Raw genomic sequence first — 25,278 nt, 5'->3', positions numbered from 1 at the left:
ATTGGCTCCTGGTCCGGTAACGCCTCGATTTTTAAATTCTTATCCATATTTTCTAATCCCTCCATAGTCCCGCCCCTCCCTATCTCTGTAACCTCCTCCAGCCCTACAACCATCTGAGATCTCTGCGCTCCTCCAATTCTGGCCTCTTGCGCATCCCCGATTTTCATCATTCCACCATTGGCGGCTGTGCCTTCAGCTGCCTAGGCCCCAAGCTCTGGAATTCCCTCCCTAAATCTCTTCACCTCTCTACCTCTCTCTCCTCCTTTAAGAAGCTGCTTAAAACCTAACTCTTTGGCTAAGCTTTCGACCACCAGCCGTAATATCTTCTTATGTGGCTCAATGTCAAATTTTGTTTGATAATGCTCCTGTGAAGCATCTTGGGACATATTGCTACATTAAAGACACTATATAAATGCAAATTGTTGTTGTTGTAGTAACAATGCACCAGCCCATATCCCTACTCAGAGCTCTGGGAACCGGGCCTTTCAGCAACTGCATTTTGGAAAAAGTATGCTATCAGAGCACTCACATTTCTCCATCATTGGAGAGAGTGCCAAGCACGATACAGGGCCTGATGTCAACTATGGAGCAGCACATTACCCAGATATGGGCAGGCATGGACAACCACTTAACAGAACTTCAGCCCAGCATGGAACGCGTGGCAACTCCAAGGCTGTCTGCAACAAAGTCTCCAGTGACAGATATCCTAAGTCCAGTTGGAGTGTCTCTCATGGAGGGGGTGCAGCGCAGATTCACCAGAATCTTAGAGGGTTAAATTACGAGGACAAGTTGCATAAACTCCGCTTGTATTCCCTTGAGTATAGGAAATTGAGGGATGATCCGATCGAGGTGTTTAAAATATTAAAAGGATTTGATAGGGTAGACACGGAGAAACTATTTCCTCTGGAGGGGGAATTGAGAACAAGGGGAAGTAATCTTAAAATTAGAGCCAGGTCATTCAGGAGTGAAATCAGGAAGCCCTTTTTCACTCAAAGGGTAATGGAAATCTCTCCCTCAAAAGGCTGTTAATGCTAGGACAGGTGGAGCTTTCAAGACTGAGATCGATAGATTTTTGATAGGTAATGGTAATGAAGGGATATGGAGCAAAGGAGGGAAAATGGGGTTCAGGTACAGATCAGACATGAATTAATTGAACGGCAGAGCAGGCCCGAGGGGCTGAATGGCCTACTCCTGTTCCTAATGTTCCTATGTTCATGAATGCTGAGACTGTTGCTGTTAGAGGCCTTGGGTTCCAATCTCCAGAAGGCTGCTCTGTCCAGTTTCAATATGCTCGGGGATCAGCTGGAGGTTTCACTATGCAGATGGAGAACATCCAGGTAAAGAAAGAGCTTACACGTCCTCGGGATTTCCCATATCAGTACAAACGATGGATTACTTTTTGCAGTGCAGCCACTGTTGTTATATAGGCATACGCAGCCAACTTGCACACAGAAAGACCTCACAAACAACAAACAAATGAATTACTAATTAATGGGCTTTCAGTGCTGTTGGTTGAATGATTAGTATTAACCAGGATAGTGGGAGAAGTCCCACTGTTCTTCTTGGAACAGTGTCATAGGATCTTATGGCATCCACCTTAACAGGCAGATGGGGTCTCGGTTTAAAATCTGATCTGAAAGGTGGCATCTCTGACAGTGCAGCACTCCCTTAGCACTGCACTGATGTGTCAGCCTAGATTATGTGCTCAAGTGTCTGGAGTGGGGCTTGAACCCATAAGTTTCTGACTCAGAGGTGAGACTGCTGCCTCTGGAGCTTAAATATGCTAACAGCTCCTGTGACATAATTCAGCTCATTGCTCAGAACAGTGCAGTCACTGTAAAGTGGACATGGACACACAAAGCACTATAGTCCAAACACTCAGGGATACAGCAGTTCTTAAATAATTACAGGGTTGCTGCAACTTTATCTCTGCTGCTCTAACACAGCCATGCTTTTATCTCATTATAGTTGTACCAAGCACAGATAGTAAACATACAGCGAATGTAAACAAATGCTTTGTTTACCCGAGGCTTTCAATAGTAACATCACAGAAACAGAAGGAGAAAATTGTTGACAGGTTCAATTAAAACTTGTGCATGAGTCCACCATCCTCCTTTAATAATGTAAACTTCAAGAAATTGGTCAATTGGACATTGAGGATGTTTGCTTATATTGGACTAAATATTTGGAGGTTCTATAGGGCCAGGAGGTTTACGTTAAATTAATTAACTAAGCAAAACATGATTTCCCCTAATCTTCTTGTAACTTCAGCTAGTAAATGACAGAATCCAGTCGGATTGTTATCCAGTGTACAAACTGAGCTAGGCTGCTGTGAGTTTCATCAAATTAATCATGGTGATAACTGCTTTAGACAAAGGCTATGGGAGCTTTTCACTGCACTAATTTATCATATCCTTTCTTTAAAAAAAAGTGACACAGTGCACATTCATGGAAGCATTGTGATATATGGAACCGGTGTGCAGACAACCCAGTGTGAACGGAGAGTTTGGTAAGTGTGGGAGTTCGGTGAAGTGGGGGAAGGAGGTGCTGCTTTGCCTTGCTTTTCCGACCTTTTTCCCCAGAGCGGCAGTGGACCTGAGAGTAGAAGACTGAGATTGGGGAATAAAAGCAGCAGCAGACCTGCAACAAGAGACAAATACTGTGCGACGTCACAGGTGAGGCAGGAGAGTCCGAGAGGTGAACACAGTATAAAAGGAGAGACCTAGAGCGGGAGGAGAATCTGAGAGTCGAAGGCAAGTCAAGGCAGCACAGCTCGCACCCGTGATATGCTCCTCCTGCACTATGTGGGAAGTCATGGACACTACCAGTGTCCCTGGCGACCATGTGTGCAGGAAGTGTGTCCAGCTGCAGCTACTGGCTAACCGTCTTTCGGAGCTGGAGCTGCGGGTGGATTCACTGTGGAGCATCCGCGATGCTGAGACTATCGTGGATAGCACGTTCAGTGAGGTGGTCACACCGCAGGTAAAGATTACGCAGGCAGAAAGGAAATGGGTGACCGCCAGGCAGAGTAAAAGGACCAGGCAGGTAGAGCAGGAGTCCCCTGGGGCCATCTCCCTCTCAAACAGATATTCTGCTTTAGATACTGTTGGGGGAGATGGCTTATCAGGGGAAAGCAGCAAGAGCCAAGTTCGTGGCACCATGGGTGGCTCTGCTGCACAGGAGGGGAGGAAGAAGAGTGGCAGGGCTATAGTAATAGGGGACTCAATTATAAGGGGAACAGATAGGTGTTTCTGCGGCCGCAAACGTGACTCCAGGATGGTATGTTGCCTCCCTGGTGCTAGGGTCAAGGATGTCACGGAGCGGCTGCAGGGCATTCTGGAGGGGGAGGGTGAACAGCCAGTAGTCATGGTCCATATTGCTACCAACGACATAGGTAAAAAAAGGGATGGGGTCCTGCAAGGTGAATTTAAGGAGTTAGGAGATAAATTAAAAAGCAGGACTTCAAAGGTAGTGCTCTCAGGATTACTACCGGTGCCACGTGCTAGTGAGTATAGGAACAGGAGAATAGACAGGATGAATGCGTGGCTGCAGGGATGGTGTAGGAGGGAGGGATTTAGATTCCTGGGACATTGGGACCGGTTCTGGGGAAGGTGGGACCTGTACAAGCGTGACGGGTTACACCCGAGCAGGACCGGGACCAATGTCCTCACGGGGGTGTTTGCTAGTGCTGTTGGCGAAGGTTTAAACTAGAGTGGCAGGGGGATGGGAACCTGAGCGGGGAGTCAGAAGGGAATAAAGTTGAGAGCAGCAAGAGAGGGGAAGACCCAGGGGAAATCTACAATACAAATAGTACAAACAGTTGTTCAAGAACAAGTGAAAGGGAAAAGCGTAGAGCAGCGGAAAGAAAGTGTACTTTAGGCACGACAGATAAAATAAAAACTAGAAGGCGTAAGGCGATTAACCCAGCATCAAAGCTGTGGCAGGGGGTTGGGAACCTGAGCAGGGAGACAGAGGAAAGCGTGTCAGGAAGGGACAGAAGGTATGGAGTAAAAGGTAAAGTGTTAAAAAAAGGAAAAAGCAGGTACTAAGTATCACAAAACATATTTGAAAAAGTTCTTTATCTGAATGCATGTAGCATTCGTAACAAAATGGACGAGTTAACGGCACAAATAACTACGTATGGGTATGATCTTGTGGCCATTACAGAAACATGGCTGCAGGGTGACAGTGACTGGGAATTAAACATGCCAGGGTATTTAACAATCAGGAAGGACAGACAGGAAGGAAGGGGAGGTGGGGTGGCGATGTTAATAAAAGAAGGAATCACTGTAATACAGAGAAATGATATTGGGTCAAAGGATCAGGATAATGAAACAGTTTGGGTAGAGATAAGGAATAATAAGGGGAAAAAAACACTAGTGGGCGTAGTATATAGGCCTCCTAATAGTTGCAACTCTGCTGGAAGAAGTATTAATCAGGAAATAGTCAGGGCATGTAATAAGGGAACAGCTATAATTATGGGGGATTTTAACTATCATATTAACTGGACAAATCAAATTGGGCAGGGCAGCCTTGAGGGAGAGTTTATTGAGTGTATTAGGGATGGATTTCTTGAGCAGTATGTAACTGATCCTACAAGGGGGCAAGCAACCTTGGACCTGGTCCTGTGTAATGAGCCAGGATTAATTAATAATGTCCTAGTTAAGGAGCCCCTTGGAATGAGCGACCATAACATGGTTACATTCCATATCCAATTAGAGGGTGAGAAGTTTGGTTCTCAAACAAGCGTACTGAGCTTGAATAAAGGAGACTATGATGGTATGAGAGCGGAATTGAATAAAGTGGACTGGGAAAATAGATTAAAGGGTAAGACGGTACATGAGCAGTGGTGTTCATTTAAGGAGTTATTTTACAACTTTCAAAAAATATATATTCCACTGAGGAAAAAAGGGTATAAAAGAAATGACAGCTATCCGTGGCTAAGTAAAGAAATTAAGGATAGTATCCGGCTAAAAACAAGGACATATAAGGTAGCCAAACTTAGTGGGAGGATAGAAGATTGGGAAGTCTTCAAAAGACAGCAAAAAGTAACGAAAGGATTGATTAAGAAAGGGACGATAGATTATGAAAATAAATTAGCAAAAAATATAAAAACAGAGAGCAAGAGTTTCTACAGTTATATAAAAAGAAAAAGGGTGGCTAAGGCAAACGTAGGTCCCTCAGAGGATGAGACCGTGAAATTAATGGTGGGAAACATGGAGATGGCAAAAATGCTGAACAAATATTTTGTTTCAGTCTTTACGGTAGAGGACACTAAGAATATCCCAACACTGGACAAACAGGGGGCTCTGGCGGGGGGTGGAGGAGCTCAATACGATTAAAATCACTAAGGAATTGGTACTCAGTAAATTAATGGGACTCAAGGTGGATAAATCCCCTGGACCTGATGGCTTACATCCTAGGGTCTTGAGGGAAGTGGCAGTAGGGATTGTGGATGCTTTGGTAATAATTTTCCAAAATTCTCTGGATTCGGCAAAGGTCCCGGCAGATTGGAAAACTGCTAATGTAACACCCTTATTTAAAAAGGGTAGTAGGCAGAAGGCTGGAAATTATAAACCAGTTAGCCTAACATCTGTGGTGGGTAAAATTTTGGAGTCTATTATTAAGGAGACAGTCGCAGAACATTTGGATAAACATAATTTAATAGGACAAAGTCAGCATGGCTTTACGAAGGGGAAGTCATGTCTGACAAAATTGCTTGAGTTCTTTGAGGACATAACGTACAGGGTGGATAAAGGGGAACCAGTGGACGTAGTGTATTTAGACTTCCAGAAGGCATTCGACAAGGTGCCACATAAAAGATTATTGCTCAAGATAAAGAATCACTGGATTGGGGGTAATATTCTGGCATGGGTGGAGGATTGGTTATCTAACAGGAAGCAGAGAGTTGGGATAAATGGTTCATTCTCGGACTGGCAACCAGTAGCCAGTGGTGTTCCGCAGGGGTTGGTGCTGGGTCCCCAACTCTTTACAATCTATATTAACGATTTGGAGGAGGGGACCGAGTGTTACATATCAAAGTTTGCAGATGATACAAAGATGGGAGGGAAAGTAGAGAGTGAGGAGGACATAAAAAACCTACAAGGGGATATAGACAGGCTGGGTGAGTGGGCGGAGATTTGGCAGATGCAATACAATATTGGAAAATGTGAGGTTATGCACTTTGGCAGGAAAAATCAGAGAGCAAGTTATTATCTTAATGGTGAGAAACTGGAAAGTACTGCAGTACAAAGGGATCTGGGGGTCCTAGTGCAAGAAAATCCAAAAGTTAGTATGCAGGTGCAGCAGGTGATCAAGAAGGCCAACGGAATGTTGGCTTTTATTGCTAGGGGGATAGAATATAAAAACAGGGAGGTATTGCTGCAGTTATATCAGATATTGGTGAGGCCGCACCTGGAATACTGCATACACTTTTGGTGTCCATACTTAGGAAAAGACATACTTGCTCTCAAGGCAGTACAAAGAAGGTTCACTCGGTTAATCCCGGGGATGAGGGGGCGGACGTATGAGGAGAGGTTGAGTAGATTGGGACTCTACTCATTGGAGTTCAGAAGAATGAGAGGCGATCTTATTGAAACATATAAGATTGTGAAGGGGCTTGATCGGGTGGATGCAGTAAGGATGTTCCCAAGGATGGGTGAAACTAGAATGAGGGGGCATAATCTTAGAATAAGGGGCTGCTCTTTCAAAACTGAGATGAGGAGAAACTTCTTCACTCAGAGGGTAGTAGGTCTGTGGAATTTGCTGCCCCAGGAAGCTGTGGAAGCTACATCATTAAATAAATTTAAAACAGAAATAGACAGTTTCCTAGAAGTAAAGGGAATTAGGGGTTACGGGGAGCGGGCAGGAAATTGGACATGAATTTAGATTTGAGGTTAGGATCAGATCAGCCATGATCTTATTGAATGGTGGAGCAGGCTCGAGGGGCCGATTGGCCTACTCCTGCTCCTATTTCTTATGTTCTTATAAAATGCTCACACAATCGGAACAGGCAGTCTGTTTCAGTCAGATTTGTATTTCATCATGCTTTTATTCAACACTTCATTATTTATATCATCCTGATAACAGAGCTTTGAATGCAAAATGGAGTGTTAAACAACACAACATTCCCTATTTTTCTCCAACCCCTCTCCCACCACACGATCTCCGACACCCCCCAATGTCAAACATACCATGACTGAGACCCTGATGACACCCCAATGACTGCTGACCCCGATGACACTCCCGTAGACCGAACCCCGGATGATCCTGACCCTCCAGTGACCGACCCGCAATGACCTTCGACCCTGATGACCCCCGATCCCGATGACTTCCCCCAATGATCGACCCCGACCCCCCAATGACTGACCCCCTATAACCCCCGACCCTGACGACCCCATAACCGACCTCCCGATGATCCCCGCTCCCCCCCTCACCAATGACCGCCCTCCCCTCATCTAAGACTTTCCTGCTGGCATCCACTCCCTGGCTGTTCTCCTGTCCGACTGATAGCCAGCCTATTAATCTGGGTGGCCTGTCGGGCGGGAAACCTACAAAAAAAAAGACGTCCTTCCGTCAAAATCCTAAGGCGGTCCGGGAAACCCGTACTTCCAGGTTTTCTGTCAGGAATACCACCCCCCCACCCTGCCCACTCACCCTCTTCCCGGCTCCCTGTTAAAATTCACTCCATGGTCTCTCAATTCATGTAATCACAAAGCATGCAGCACAAGGAAAACGTGCCTTTCGTTCCAAAATTCCTGCCCTAGATTGTGCTTTCCTGACATTAATATCAAACATTTAAAGATTCAAGCTTGGATTTCCTTTGCAAATTGGGCCTTGTGTCTTCTCCATCTAAGCATAATTCAAGCAGAATGAAAGACGTCACAATAAACGTGGTGCAAAAAGTGAATGTGTGCCAGCCACTCAGATCAAACTAATACAGAAATGCTGATGAGAAGAAAATGTATTGGGTTGGTGGAGAATGTGTCCCATTAGGATACCCATCCTGTCGCTGCTTTAAGGAGCAATTATGCAGGTCTGTATAGCAGGTTTGTAAGCATGGGGCAGCAGGCAAAGGTTGGGAAGCTAATTTTGCAGATGCAGAGCTGAAGGTACTCCTGAGTGAGATACAGCAGAGGAGAGATGGCCTGTTTGGAATGGGCAGCAAGAGACGCCTGAAGTCTATGGCACACACCTTGTGGAGGAAGCAGCCGTGCCCATCAGTGCCACTTCACAGTGCCAGTGCAGGATGAAGTTCAGAAACTGAAGCAGGACAGCCAAGATAACATAACTCCTCCCCATTCCGCAATGAGGCACTTTAATTATACGTGTAGCAATCCCTCGCTCCTCACCCTCAGTGTCCCAGGGCTGCCCCACAGAGCTTGAGGGGACGTCAATAGTCTTCGGTCACATCACCCTCCCAGATGCAGCTGTCATTCACAGTGTCCCGTACATGCAGGTCCTTTTATTCCTCACCTCACTACTCCTTGCTTGCGTAGGGTGTGAACAATGAGGACTGGTAGTGATATGTACAAAGTCGTATTAAGCTCTGACTGCCTGAAACTCTGCAGCCATCAACTGTATCCTGTTATCCATGACAAGTTACTCAGGGACCAATTGCCGATCCTCCCTGCATCCACACAGGTAGCAAGTTCCTTGTACCTGTTGGACAAGGGCAAAGGCTGAGGCTCCTCCATCACTGCATCCTGGGTCCCCATACCTGCCTGACTCGCAGTCACATCCTCCTGCCCCTGAGCACTGACCAAATCTAAACTACTACTTAACCTAAGTGGTGTGACTGCCTCCTGGATCAAAGTGTCCAGATAACATTCCCCCTCCCTGATGCATTGCAATGTATGCAGCTCGGACTCCAGTTCAACTGAGCCAAAGTTCCACTTGTGTAATCACATAGTAAGGGATCCTCTGGGGTAGAGCGATCATAATATGATAGAATTTCACATTGAGTTTGAGAGTGACGTACTTAAGTCTGAAATTAGAGTCTTAGGCCCCGATATTACCAGGGAGGCGGGATGGCAGCGGGGGAGGGTAACTGGCCGCGTGAGTAACCTGCCCAGTGAAATCAGTCCGTTCCCCACGCGATCGCGGGTAAATTGAAGGCACTTACTGTGGCTTCCGGGTTTTCCATCGTCAACCCGCACAGTGGGTGGACTGCGCACCAGCATCACAGGCTGTCAGCTGGAGGAGCCCTATTTAAAGGGGCTGTCCTCCAAATCTGCTCCTGCAGCAAACAACCAAAAGTACAGAATGGAGCAGACCAGGGGAAAGGCTGCTCCCAGATTTAACGATGCCTCACTCCAGGTCCTACTGGATGGGGTGAGGATGAGGAGGGATGTATTCTACCCAGCGGACGGGAGGAAGTGGCCTGCCTCTGCCACCAAGAAGGCGTGGCTCGAGGTGGCAGAGGAGGTCAGCAGCAGCAGCAACATCTCCAGCAGCTGGATCGAGTGCAGGAAGCGCTTCAATGACCTAACTAGGTCAGCCAAAGTGAGTACACTTACTCATTCTCCGACACTCTGTCTTCCACATCATCGCCCCCACCCTACAACTCCTTCTGCACTGTCAACACTACTCTATCACATCACTCCTCACACCCACTCAAACCTCATCCTCATCTTACCTGCACTTACCCACCTCCCCAGTACCCATCCCACCACTACCACTCAACCCAATCCTCATACAATGTCATGGCTCTGTCTCATACCCACCCTCTGATGCATCTCCTTCACGGTCACCCTCACCCAAACCAATGCATTCAGCGGTTGGCCACGTCACCATCCCTCACTCACGCCTCTCTACTTTCTCCTCCTAAAGGAGAAGAGAGTCCAGAATGCACGGGACAGGGCGAAGACCGGAGGGGGGCCGCAACATCTGGTCGTCCTCATGGACGCGGAGCAGGAGGATCTTGAATTGAGCCACACCCTCGAGTGCCTGTCTGTTGGGGATGCCGAGACTGGCACCCGACAAACGTCTGGTGACAGAACTTTAACATTCAGCACTCACAATAGCAAATGATCTTAACATGCCTTGACATCTTCAGCACCTCAACATCTGTCATCATGCTTAATATTGCCTTCTGTTCTCTTACAGGGCCTTCAGCGACTGCCGTGATGGCGGAGGGCGATTCCTCAGAGGACCTGCCGGCCTCTGAGGGGGCACCGTCTCATCTGAGTGAGCCATCACCAGAGCAGATACACACACCTTGGTGGGTCCCCGTCCTCAGTTAGTTGGGGTCGCATATGGTGAGTCACCACACACATGAGCACGAGCAGACACTGGTGGCAGAGGCAGCTGTGGAGAGTCCGCGTCGGTGGGAGCATTCTTCTCCAGGCTCTGCTCAGCTGGACACAGATGCAGAACCCTGGGGAAGACTGATCGAGAGGCAGCAGCACATTTGTGAGGTGTTGGAACAGGTGCACTCTCCACAATCGCGCAGAGGATGGAGGAGTCCAACTTCTGAATGAGTGGAATGGTGGCACAGGTACAGGAGGGAATCTCTGAAATACTGTCACAGGGACGTGAAGGTATCTCTGAGATAGTGTCGCGGGTAAGTGCGGGAATGTCTGCGATGGAGGGAAGGCTAGCCTCCATCGAGCTTCAAGCATGGCTACTAATGAGTCCACTGAGGCTCTGACAACGGCCCTTCGGACTCAGGTTGAGCAACTTTCTGCCGCCTTAAACAGGCAGGCAAATACTCTGGCACTGGCCTTACAAGGCTTCACACATGTCCTCCAAACTGTCGTCCAGCAGGGTGGTAGGAATGATGTGGGCCTGGCCCAGGAGAGGGATGATAGCAAAAGGGGGCATAGAAGTGGGGATGCCACTCAAAGCGCTCCCACGTCTCACCTGATGCCCCCCTCTCAATCAGTACTCGCAATGCTGCCTCTTCTCCAGGTGGCCGAGTCTGCCCCTGCACAGGTGCAGGTGGAGCAGTCTTTGGAGGGGCCCTCAAGGGCACCGAAACCCAGAGGGCGTAGGCCCAAAGCATCTAATCAGTCAGGGCATGAACAAGAGCAACCTGCCACTATCTCTGCTGCAGCCACAGGGGAAGCACCACGTAGGAGTACTTGTGAGCGTAAGGCAAAAGTTTTGTGAGCACAAAGGGGATGCACAAGGGTGTTCGACGGTTTGTCATGTTTTTCATTTATATTTGAATTTTGTTAATGGCACATTAAATATTATTATTATCACCACTACTGCCACGTCTTGGCCATTCTTGACTGGCTTGTGTAATAAGTCCCTTTCATGAGGTTCACCATGAACACCCATGCTTGATGCCACCCATTGGGTCACTCTACAGTGGGCGTACGTGTTGTTGCATGACTATTTTGTGCAGGGGGCGGGGAAGGGGGCTGATGTGGCCGCTCCTCTGTCCAGGTGGTGAGGACTGGACTCTTCACACTGTCTGATGTTAGGAGAACCGTTCACATATCAGTGACTCCCTGGTTTCACGAGCTTCCAGGTGAGCCGCTGTTCTGCCCATGGGTTGCTCCTCCTCCTCTGCCTCCTCCTCCTCGTCCTCCTCCTTGTCCTCCTCCTCAATATGGGTGGCAGATGTGGCTGGGGCCTCCTCCAGCGGCACCCCTCTCTGTTGTGCCATGTTGTGCTCCCCCAGAACGATCAAGATACCTGAAGCGCATCTTGAGCAGCCCTATAGCATGTTCAATTGTAGACCTGGTAGCGATGTGGCTGTCGTTATATCAACGCTGTTGCTCAGTGGTGAGATTCCTCAGAGGTGTCATAAGCCACATGTGCAGACGGTATCCCTTGTCCCCGAGGAGCCAGCCCTTGTGGGTGTTCGGTGCGTGGAAGAGGGGCAGGATGTTGGACTTCCGGAGGATGAAGGAGTCGTGGCAGCTGCCAGGGTACCTGGCGCACATGTGAAGGAATCTTTTGCGGTGGTCACAGATGAGCTGAGTGTTGATGGAGTGATAGCTCTTCCTGTTGATGAACAGTCCTGGCTCCTGTGGAGCTGCTCGTATTGGTAGGAAGAACAGAAAAACAGAATATTTTTTAAATGGTAAGAAACTACTAAATGTTGGTATTCAGAGGGATTTGTGTGTCCTTGTACGTGAAACACAGAAAGTTAATATGCAGCTACAGTAAGCAATTAGGAAGGCAAATGGTATGTTGGCCTTTATTGCAAAGGGGTTGGAGTATAAGAGTAAGGAAGTCTTGCTGCAATTGTACAGGGCTTTGGTGAGACCTCAACTGGAGTACTGTGTACAGTTTTGGTCTCCTTACCGAAGAAAGGATATACTTGCCATAGAGACGGTGCAATAAATGTTCACTAGATTGATTCCTGGGATGAAAGAGTTATCCTATGAGGAGAGATTGAATAGAATGGGTCTATTCTTTCTGAAGTTTAGAAGAATGAGAGGTGATCTCATTGAAATATATAAGGTTCTGAGAGGGCTCGACAGGGTAGATGCTGAGAGGTTGTTTCCCCTGGCTGGAGAGTCTAGAACTAGGGGGCATAGTCTCAGGATAAGGGGTCGGCCATTTAAGACTGAGATGAGGAGGAATTTCTTCACTCAGAGGGTTGTGAATCTTTGGAATTCTCTACCCCAGAGGGCTGCAGATGCTCAGTCATTGAGTATATTCAAGACTAGGATCAATAGATTTTTGGACACTAAGGGAATCAAGGGACATGGGGATAGGGTGAAAAGTGGAGTTGAGGTAGAAGATCAGCCATGATCTTATTGAATGGCGGAGCAGGCTTGAAGGGTCGAATGGCCTACTCCTGATCCTATTTCTTATGGAATACCCTGACATGTTTTCAAACTGCCCAATAACATGGCAGCCTGTGATAGCCAACAGTTAAGTCACTTCAAAAACCTGAGATAGTAATCGATAACAGCTACAAACATTTGTCTTTTGAGCTCACCTAGACCTGCTGCAATCTGCTGCCAAATTCCCTCTAGTCATGACGTTGTCAGCAAAGGTTCTTTCCTTTCAGTCACTTTATTAACCTCCTAGGAAGATATTTTCTCTCTGGTATCCTTACTGACGCCTAATGACCACGGGGATATGTTTTTTTACTCACAGAACTGTGCCAACCCTTGGTAACCCGTGTGGATTCAGACAGGAAACTCGTTTCTCATTGTGTCAGGTACTTTGATCTGTGTATTAACAAGTCATTCATGGCTGAGAATTATCTCATACACAATAATGGGCTGGACTTTGCTCTGAAAATAATGGCGAAGCTAACAGAGCTCTCCGATATTTCTGTGCATCTGGTACAGCCACGTCCGGCGAGTGCACATGCGCAGTCAAGCATGAAAATCCGGAAGTTGCTCTAACAGATGCCCTGCTCCTCCATAAGCTTCACAAGAACGACATCTCGCTGGCTGACTCACCGTTCAAATGAATGGAACGGCATGAAGTTCCTGCACTGCCCTGATGGACAGGGAGGTCTTGCTGCAATCATATAGGGCTCTGGTGAGACCACATCTGGAATACTGTGTACAGTTTTGGTCTCCTTACCTAAGGAAGGATATACTTGCGTTAGAGGGGGTGCAACAAAGGTTCACAAGATTGATTTGCGGGATGAGAGCGTCGTCCTATGAGGAGTGATTGAGTAGAATGGGCCTATATTCTCAGGAGTTTAGAAGAATGAGAGGTGATCACCTTGAAACATATAAGATTCTTAGAGGGCTTGACAGGGTAGATGCTGGGAGGCTGTTTCCCCTGGCTGGAGAGTCCAGAACTTGGGGTTATAGTCTCAAGATAAAGGATCGGCCATTTAGGACCGAGATGAGGAACAATTTCTCACTCGGAGGGTTGTGAATCTTTGGAATTCTCTACCTCAGAGGGCTGTGGATGCTCATTCGTTGAGTATATTCAAGACTGGGATCTATAGATTTTTGGACTCTAAGGGAATCAAGGGAGATGGGGATAGGGCGTGAAAGTGGAGTTGTGGTAGATGATCAGCCAATATCTGATTGAATGGCGGAGCTGGCTCGAGGGGCCGTATGGTCTACTCTTGCCCCTATTTCTTATGTTCTTTTGATACGAACCAATCTCGCCAAAAAAAGGTACGTCAAGTTACTTAAGTCTAAGCACACTTTTAAAGGCATGGTAAGTCTTAATGACTGCCAAACAACCACTCTGGCACTGAAAACTAACTTTTACAAGTGTGGAGTCTCATTCCTTCAGATTTTAATTGTTGTTGGAGATTTAAAAAAGAGTTTTTACTTTTTTAACTTTTTCTTTGTTTCCTTTATCTCTATCACTTAATTCAATCTTTCCCTCTCTTTATTTCTCTATCTGTACCTGATGTGACATTGAATTCAGTATTCTAACTTACACTTCCTGGTTCTGACTTTGGCTGCTTTAATCTGATTGGTTAAGGGGATATACAGTTGCTTGCCCCGTTCACACAGGTCCAAGTGCACTGGAGAAAACTGGATCCATCGCCCCATGAGAGGAACTTACCATGAAAAAAAACAAGAAACATTAGTGGGAAAGTGCAAGTCTAACCAATGGCGGGCACCGTTCGTTCGCCGTTCACGAGGAAAATCTGGGCCATTATTCTTTGAACTCATCGGGGTCGTATGGAAGGTCACCTCTTCTCTTGTATATCCAATAGATATTTGAAGTTTTCTACCTGCAGCCATTGCCTCACTTACAAAGTGCAGCTCTCTTGCTGGCTGGCCTTAACTGTTTCAACATAGGCTTGAAACACTGTCTCAATACTTAATCCATCGATATCTTCAATAGGGCTCTTGGTTAGTGTAGCAACTGCAGTTAACTCTTTCACTGCCTTTGCATTAAATCTTATGAGATGAATCAGGAGATGTTGACATCTTAGTGGTATGTTATCCAAATGTTGGCTTTTGATTAGTAACACCTGGAGCCCGATATTACCATGGCGACGGGTTCGCGGCGGGGGGGGGCGACTGGGTAACGCGCCCGGTGAAATCAGTCTGCCCCGCGCGCAATCGCAGGCTGATTGGATCCACTTACCTCTTGTCCCGGGTTCCCCGCTGCTGATCAGCGTGTCGGGTGGGCTGCGCATGTGCAGTACGATCTGTCAGCTGGAGGCGCTCTATTTAAAGGGGCAGTCCTCCACTGACAGATGCTGCAACAAATAGGAAAAATTACAGCATGGAGCAGCCCAGGGGGAAGGCTGCTCCCAGGTTAATGATGCCTCACTCCAGTCTTATTGGATGGGGTGAGGAGCAGGGGGAGGACAGAGATCTTCCCCCGGCGGGTGGGAGGAAGCGGCCTGCCTCTGCCACCAGGAAGGCCTAACTCGAGGTGGCAGAGAAGGTCACCTGCACCACCAACATATCGCCCACCTGCATACAGTGCAGGAGGCGCTGCAATCACCTCAGGTCAGCCAAAGTGAGTACACTTACTCATTCCCCTACACTCCGTCTGCCACATCACCGCCCCCACCCCACACCTCCTTCTGCATTGCCAACACTACTCTGTCACATCACTCCTCATACCCACTCAAACCTCATCCTCATCTTACCTGCACTTACTCACCTCGCCAGTACTCATCCCGCCACTACCACTCAACCCAATCCTCATACAATCTCATGGCTCTATCTCATACTCACCCTCTCATGCGTCTCTTTCACAGTCAGCCTCACTCAACCTGCCACTACCTGTGCTGCAGCCACAGGGCATGCATCACATATGTGCAGTAGGAAGCGAAAGGCAAACATGTCGTGAGCATGAAGGGGGTGCACAAGGGTGTTTGAGGGTTTGTCATGGTTTTTACTTATATTGAATTTCTGAGCAACTCACATTACATATTATATTGGCACCACTACTGCCACGTCTTTGCGAATCTTGTCTGGTTTGTGCAATAATGCCCTTTCCTGAGGATCACTATGAAGACCCACAACTGATGCCACCCATTGTGTCACTGCAGAGTGGGTGTAGGTGTATTTGCAGGGCTCTTTTGTGCAGACGGCTGAGAGACGTCGGCGATGTCCCCGGTGGCACCCTGGAAGGATGCGGAGGAGAAGTTGTTGAGGGCAGTGGTGACTTTGAGAGCGACAGGTAAGAAGATGGTGCTCGGGCCAGCCGGGAGCAGCTCGGCATGAAGGAGGCTGCAGATGTCCACGACTACATGTCGAGTGACTCTGAGCCTCCCTGTGCACTGCTGCTCAGAGAGGTCCAGGAAGCTGAGCCTCGGGCTGTGGACCCTGTGGCGAGGGTAGTGCCCTCTGCGATGTATCTCTCTCTGCGGTTGCCCTCCCTCCTGCTGTACAGGTGGATGTGTCACAGCACTGTGTTGTGGAGCTCCACGTGTCAGAGGTGGACGGCGTGGATGGCGAGGCTGGTGATGCTGTTCGCCCTCCGAGGAGGTCATGACTGCAGCTACGGCGGCCCCCATCCGTAAGATGTACATCTGAGGGGGTCCGCAAGGTAGGTACATGTCTCTGGACACTGGGGTAAGTGTGCAAGTTGGTGAATTTTATTATTAGGAGGAGGGTGGTGGAGGCCAAACTTTGTCCAAAGTGACAGAGTGGCCTCCTGCAATGAGTGAGGGTCTCCCCCACATCTGTCAAATGGACCTTTGCAGCTGCCACAGGCTGGTGGCTGCAACACGTCCATTTGAACTGGGAGTGTTTCCCCCAGTACAGGAAACAGTCCCAGTCAGTTGCAAAATCCGATCCCTGCTAAAATATCAGGTCAATCAGGTCTGTAAACAACCTGAAGTACCTGTTCAATTACTTTAAGTGACATCCCGCCAGCTTTAATTGCCGGCGGGTGTCCCACATTCGGGGGCTGTGCGCGTATGTCAGCGCGTCAGTGGGGAACCCAGAAATGGGGCGGGTTGGAGCCGGGCTCCGGACCCGCCCTGGGAATCCCCGATTTTCGCAGCCCCCCTGCTACCAACGCACCCGATCGCGGGTGCGAAAATCGAGTCCCAGGAGATTGTGGCGTATAAATAACATGAAGGACTCTAACCCATGTAAGCACTGGACAAGTCTCTTCCACAAGACACTCTTTCTCAATTTGGACATACCTTCTTTCCATTAGCATTAAAGTTCAGGAGCAAAATGCAACTGGTAAAAGCTTATCTCCATGCTGTTGTAACAATCCAAGGTTTTAGCTGCTAGGTCTGCATTCACCACTGGTGTCAATGATACCATGTTTTTAACTTTTCAAATTCTTTTAGAGAGGCGTTTTCTGGAAGTTTCCTCAGCATCTTCTTTTCTGTTACGAGACTCCCTCTTAGAGGAGAAGTAACAAATCCCGTGATTGCTGAGTTGCCAGTTATTATTTGCTTATTAAAAAAGAAAAGAAAGACTTGCATTTATATAGCACCTTTCATGACCTCAGGACATCCCAAAGCACCTTCCAGCCAATGATTTGTACTCGCTGCTGTAATATCGGAAACGTAGCAGCCAATTTGTGCAGAGCAAGGTCCCATAAACAGCACTGAGATGTATGACCAATTAAGCTTTTTTTTAGTGATGCTGGTTGAGGGATAAATGTTGGCCACGATAGAGAGCGAGCTCCCCTGCTCTTCTTTGTAATAGTGCCATGGGATCTTTCATGACCACCTGAGAGGGCAGTCAGGGCCTTGGTTTAACATCTCATCCAAAAGACTGCACCTCTGACAGTACAGGACTCCCTCAGTACTACATTGAACTGTCAGTCTAGGTATTGTGTTCAGGTCTCTGGAGTGAAAAATAATTTGGGCCGCTGCCACCCTGGGACGCCTACCCTCCACGATTGCAACCCCCCACCATCTCCCGTCCTGCCCCGCCGCAACATACCTTGCTGGCGGCCGCCCTGGCCGGATCTTGAGCCCTCAATCCGGTGAGCTGTACTGGGCTGCCTGGTTGTTGCCCTGCAGCTCACCTACTAGATTTAAATAAATGCGGGGCCTAAAAATCGCAGGAGTCTCTTCAACACCAGAACGGGGTGGCAGACTAAAAGTGAAAATAGACTCCTCTAAATCAAACAAGTTCAAAGAGCCTCAGTGACGCTCCTGTTTAATGATGTGATGGATAATTTGTAACTCTGTGATTTCATCTTGTTTCAGCTACTTCATTATTGGTTAAACTGCTTCTTAGATACTGGAATGCTGAACATTACCATCCACATCAGGATGTAAAATACTTCCCAATCACTACTGCAAATTTGCAAAATTCAGCCTGCAACCTTTAAGAATATTCCAGTTACGCAGGCCTCGGCCCGGTCATCGCGGGGCAGGCCTCGGCCCGGCCATCGCGGGGCAGCCCCGGCCCGGCCACCGCGGGGCAGGCCCCGGCCCGGCCACCGCGGGGCAGGCCCCGGCCCGGCCACCGCGGGGCAGGCCCCGGCCCGGCCATCGCGGGGCAGGCCTCAGCCTGGTCATCCCGGGGCAGGCCTTGGCCCGGCTATTTCATGGTAGATCTTAGCACGGCCTTCATGGGGCAAACCTCAGCATATCAACTCAAATAAGTACAAATAGAGGGGAGACAGTCACCAGAGGGAGAGAAAATTGAAGGGGGAAGTAGCCAGGGCAGTTCTTGCACATCTCTAGCGGCCATTTAAAGAGTGCTGCTGGAATTACCCAGGCATAATTGCCAGACGTTTTGGATTAGGAATGGTGCTTGGAACATGGGAACCCAAACAGCAGAAAAAGCAATTTTTAAAAAAGTTATGGCAGTATGAAGTGATGTGTATATAACCAATAGCCAAAAGAACTCAAGCAATATACTGTGAGTCAAATTATTTTACTGACCCACACCATCATTCATACGTTTTATTGTCCCTGAAGGCAAACAAGACAAGTTTCCATCGCTCAATAATGCTGTACTCTAATAATCCCAAGAGGAAAATCTTCACAATCTGCTATAATATGGTCTTAGTTTCTTAGACATGTTCAGCTTCTGAAACAGTTCCTACACACAAAGGGTTGTAGAAGTTTGGAACTCTCTTCTGTGATCTAACTCCATATACCTGCCTTTGGCCCATATCCCTTAATACCTTTGGTTGCCAAAAAGCTATCTATCTCACATTTAAAATTAGCAATTGATACTAGCTCAATTGCTAAATTTAAATGTGCGATAGATAGCTTTTTGGCAACCAAAGGTGTTAAGGGATATGAGCCAAAGGCAGGTATATGGAGTTAGATCACAGATCAGCCATGATCTTATCAAATGGCGGAGCAGGCACGAGGGGCTGAATGGCCTACTCCTGTTCCTATGTTCCTCCTTGTATCCCCTCTCATGTTTTGATAACACCATATATACTTTATTGAACACATAAGCCAACTGCAGGATATTGGACGTAGTTTGACTTCATTTTATTTTCATTTAGTGGAGATCTGCCAGCTTGCACACGTTAAGTTCCAAACTCCGGTTTGAATGCAACAATCAGTATTATAATACTACTTTTTAAAACACAATTAGGACTTGTATCATTTCACTTCTCCTCTGGTATGGATGCATCACTATCAGTGTGGTGGGATTTCATGTGTGATGGGCAATAACCTACTCAGCATTTTAAAAAATGTTTTCTATTAAATGGATAGATTCAAACCTTGTACTGAATTTGTACCCAGCATCAATCCACTTAACAATCCACTCTGGTCAGTTTGTATAGGATATCACAGAGCCCTGTCATCAACTATGGCTTTGGAAAACTATTGAGATGGTAAATGTATCCAATGAGGAAACCTGCCCACTGGCACCACAGATCTGGACATACACTGTTCACAACTTTCTGTGTTGCCAAATTTCTGACTTGTGCTGTTAGCGGAAAAGGCCCCTCACTGGCAGCCTGGCTCTGTAAAATTACCCACACCCCCTCCCCCCTCTAAGGTTTTAACACCTAGCACAGTGGTAAAGGAGAGATGTTTGGGAATGGATATGAACATTGCCAATGGGATCGGCCAGGAAAAATTATCTAGGCCCAGACACTTTGAAATGGAGCCCAAAAGTATGCTTCTGTGAAAAGATTTATTTATCACACTGAGAATGAACAAAATTAAAACATTCCCCTTTCATTTTGTACGAGTTTAGAGTAAACGTAACGTTAATTAAAACTGATAAAGATGTAGTAGTATAACTAATAAATGCCAAGCTTCATCTTAAACTTCAAAATACTTCGCTCTTTGCTTGAAGAATTAATTCAGACAGCACACAGATATCCTTCATGTTTATATCTGAAATACGATACTGAATTAAATAAATAATACATAATTGAACTTAATTTAAAACACACAGATGGAAACTGCACATTAAAACTAATACACTGTAGAAATAAATCAATTATATGATTTGATGTTTTTAGCATATTTTCAACTAAAAAGAAAAAGACCTGCATTTATACAGCACCTTTCATGACCTCAGGACACCCCAAAGCAATTTGCGGCCAGATGTACTTGTAAAGTGTAATCACTGTTGTAAAGTAGGAAAACACAGCAGCCAATTTGCGCACAGCAAGCTCCCACAAACAGCAATGAGATAAATGACCAGATCATCTGTTTAAGGATGGGCAATGAATTGAATTGCAATCCCGAGGTTCCTTAAGGCAGTCCAGTTCCAGTGTATTTGCAAGTATCTGCACCTCACTGCTGGAGATGGAATGATGCTTGTCGTTTCTTAGTGAAGTGGCAGCACTTGTGAGCAGAGCAAAATACTTTTCTATCCAATCACTGTACAGAGTGTTTCAACCAGCACTCAACACATCTTCCTGCTCTGGCTACAAGTGTGATCGTTTCAATCATTCTTACCTGGAGACCCAATCAACCAATCAATCAATCACTTCTTACCTGGAGACCCAATCAACCAATCAATCAATCACTTCTTACCTGGAGACCCAATTAATCAATCAATCAATCATTTCTTCCCTGGAGACCCAATCAATCGATCATTTCTTACCTGGAGACCCAATCAACCAATCAATCAAACACTTCTTACCTGGAGACCCAATCAACCAATCAATCAAACACTTCTTACCTGGAGACCCAATCAATCAATCAATCAATCACTTCTTACCTGGAGACCCAATCAATCAATCACTTCTTACCTGGAGACCCAATCAACCAATCAATCAAACACTTCTTACCTGGAGACCCAATCAATCAATCAATCAATCAAACACTTCTTACCTGGAGACCCAATCAATCAATCAATCAATCAAACACTTCTTACCTGGAGACCCAATCAACCAATCAATCAAACACTTCTTACCTGGAGACCCAATCAATCAATCACTTCTTACCTGGAGACCCAATCAATCAATCACTTCTTACCTGGAGACCCAATCAATCAATCAATCAATCACTTCTTACCTGGAGACCCAATTAATCAATCAATCAATCACTTCTTACCTGGAGACCCAATCAATCAATCACTTCTTACCTGGAGACCCAATTAATCAATCAATGAATCACTTCTTACCTGGAGACCCAATCAACCAATCACTTCTTACCTGGAGACCCAATTAATCAATCAATGAATCACTTCTTACCTGGAGACCCATGAAGCACAATTGGGCCTGAACTTTCCCTTCAGGTGCGCCCGATTTACAGGCGTAAAGCATGACGACCTGATTGGAAAACTGGGCAGAGTTCCATCACACCAGATCTCCAACTGCTTTAGGCCACTTTTTCCGCTGTCATTTCCGGCAGCGGCAGGAAGCGGGGTTTTTCAAACAACTTCTGCAGTTTTGTTTTGAACTATTGATTTGTTGTATGCAGCAATGACATCTTAAAAAAACTGACACATGCTGTTTGCAAAAGAAAGTTCAACAACTAAATGAATACACATTGTGGTTCATACATTCAATATCAAAAATTAGCTGTGATTTCATATGGAGAGTAGTGGCCATTTTCCCACTCCAGATGATTGCATTTAGTGACTGCCCCTACCAGAAAGATACAGAAATAATCTGGTCAGGTGTATGAGTCTCTCGGCAGAACCTACAACTTTAAATCATAGAATCATAGGCTCATAGAAAATAGGAGCGAGTGTAGGCCATTCGGCCCTTCAGGCCTGCTCCACCATTCAAAATGATCATGGCTGATCGTCTAACTCAGTACCCTGTTCCCACTTTTTCCCCATATCCCTTGATCCCTTTAGCATTAAGAAATATTTTTATCTCCTTCTTGAATATATTTAATGACTTGGCCTCCACTGCCTTGTGTGGTAGAGAATTCCACAGGTTCACCACCCTCTGAGTGACGAAATTTCTCCTCATCTCGGTTCTAAATGGCTTACCACGTATCCTGAGATTGTGACACCTAGTTCTGGACTCCCCAGTCATCGGGAACATCCTCCCTGCATCTAGTCTGTCTAATCCTGTTAGAATTTTATATGTTTCAATGAGATCACCTCTCATTCTTCTAAACTCTAGTGAATATAGGCCTAGTCGACCCAATCTTTTCTCATACGTCAGTCCTGCCATCCCAGGAATCAGTCTGGTTAACCTTCGTTGCACTCCCTCCATGGCAAGGACATCCTTCCTCAGATAAGGAGACCAAAACTGCACACAATACTCCAGATGTGGTCTCACCAAGGCCCTGTATAACTGCAATAAGACATCCCTGCTCCTGTACTCAAATCCTCTTGCAATGAAGGCCAACATACCATTTGCCTTCCTAACTGCTTGCTGCACCTGAATGCTCGCTTTCAGCGACTGGTGTACAAGGACACCCAGGTCTCGTTGCACCTCCCCTTCTCCCAATCTATCACCATTCAGATAATAATCTGCCTTTCTGTTTTTACAACCAAAGTGGATAACCTCACATTTATCCACGTTATACTGCATCTGCCATGTTCTTGCCCACTCACCCAACTTTTCTAAATCACATTGGAGCTTCTTTGCATCCTCCTCGCAGCTCACATTCCACCCCAGCTTTGTGTCGTCTGCAAACTTGGAAATGTTACATTTGGTTCCCTCATCTAAATCATTGATATATATTGTGAATAGCTGGGGCCCAAGCACTGATCCCTGCGGTACCCCACTAGTCACTGCCTGCCACCCAGAAAAAAACCCGTTTATTCCTACTCTCTGTTTCCTGTCTGTCAACCAATTCTCAATCCATGCCAGTATATTCCCCCCAATCCCATGTGCTTTAATTTTGCACACTAACCTCTTGTGTGGGACCTTATCAAAAGCCTTCTGAAAATCTAAATACACCACATCCACTGGTTCTCCACTATCTATTCTACTAGTTACATCCTCAAAAAACTCCAATAGATTTGTTAAGCATGATTTCCCTTTCATAAACCCAAGCTGACTTTGTCCAATCCCGTTAATGCCCTCCAAGTGTTCTGTTATCACATCTTTTATAATAGACTCTAGTATTTTCCCCACTACTGATGTTAGGCTAACTGGTCTGTAATTCCCTGTTTTTTCTCTCCCTCCTTTTTTAAATAGTGGGGTGACATTTGCCACCCTCCAATCTGTAGGAACTGTTCCAGTGTCTATAGAATTTTGGAAGATGATCACCAATGCATCCAGTATTTCCAGGGCCACTTCCTTTGGTACTCTGGGATGTAGATTATCAGGCCCTGGGGATTTGTCAGCCTTTAGCCCCATTGATTTCCCAAGCACTATTTTTTTTACAAATACTGGTTTCCTTCAGTTCCTCCTTCTCACTAGACCCTTGGTTCCCTAACATTTCTGGCAGGTTATTTATGTCCTCCTTTGTGAAGACAGAACCAAATTATGTGTTTAATTGTTCTGCCATTTCTTTGTTACCCATTATAATTTCCCCCATTTCTGACAGTAATAGACCTACATTTGTCTTCACTAATCTTTTTCTCTTGACATATTTATAGAAACTTTTACAGTCAGTTTTTATGTTCCCTGCTAGTTTACTCTCATACTCTATTTTTCCCCTCTTAATCAATCTCTTTGTTCTCCTTTGCTGAATTCTGAACTGCTCCCAATCCTCAGGCTTGCTGTTTTTTCTGGCAATTTTATGTCTCCTCTTTGGATCTAATACTATCCCTAATTTCTTTTGTAAGCCACGGTTGAGCCACCTTTCCTGTTTTATTTTTGTGCCAGACAGGAATGAATAATTGTTGTAATTCCTGCACACGTTCTTTAAATATTAGCCATTGCCTATCCACTGTCATCCCTTTTAGTACAGTTTCCCAATCTATCATAGCCAACTCACACCTCACACCTCATACTTTCATAATTTCCTTTATTTAGATTCAGGGCCCTAGTTTCGGATTCAAATACTTCAATATTTAAAGAAGGACCCCATTGCCTTCCAGTGGGTGTCCTGCGTGCCTGCTGAGATCCCGGGGGCAGGTGGGGTTAAAGTTTCCCCAGTGTCAAAACCTTCCTACTTTCAAGTCATGCGATGGCAAGATGATTAGAGTACATCATTCTGCTGCAGAACTACCACCATTTCAATTTTACTTCCAGTATTGAGAGAGCAGTGTTGGACAGGAGCTTGGAACACAGTTTAGGTGTTTCAGATTTACATGACAGAAGATGGAGTCTTGTCCCAAATGATCAAAGTATTGTCTTTCTAAAATTAAATGGAGGAAACTTGAAATTCCCGTTACATTTCAGCTTTAAATCATTCAAATTGGATCTGAAGTTTAAGCTACATCTGAGGATCACGTCCTTATTGCAATATATTAATCGGTCTTCTTTTACCAAATTATACCTTTCTTTGCTGAAATAGATAATTTCTATTCAGGGTCTTTTCTTGGCACTATTCTCTTCCTCATCTAACTGCTGCCCTTAATTATATCTTCCACAGACATAGGGTCAGCTTCCACATGTATGCTGATGACACCCAGCTCTACCTCACCACCACCTCTCTCGACCCTTCCATTGTCTCTTTGTTGTCAGCCTGCTTGTCCAACATCCAGTCCTGGATGAGACGCAATTTCCTCCAGTTAAACATTGGGAAGACCGAAGCCATTGTCTTTGGCCCCATCCCAAACCCCATACCCGTACCATCGATTCCATCCCCCTTCCTGGCCACTGTTTCAGGATGAACCAGACTGTTCGCAACATCAGTGTCCTTTTAGACCCTGTGCTGAGCTTCCAACCCCATACTTTCCACACTTTCCACCACAAAAGACCGCCTGTTTCCACTTCCATAATATCACCACCCTCCTCCCTTCCTCAGCCCATCTACTGCTGAAGCCCTTGTCCATGCTTTTTCTACCTCCAGACTCGACTATTCCAGTATTCTCCTGGCTGGCCTCCCATCTTTCACCCTCTGGAAAGTCCAGCTCATCCAAAACTCTGCTGCCCATACCCTTTCCCACACCAAGTCATGCTCACCCATCACCCCTGTTCTTGCTGACCTACTTGGCTCCC

Source organism: Heptranchias perlo, chromosome 8 (assembly GCF_035084215.1).
Source record: "Heptranchias perlo isolate sHepPer1 chromosome 8, sHepPer1.hap1, whole genome shotgun sequence".
Lineage (NCBI taxonomy): Eukaryota > Metazoa > Chordata > Chondrichthyes > Hexanchiformes > Hexanchidae > Heptranchias > Heptranchias perlo.
This window is presented reverse-complemented; position numbering follows the sequence as displayed.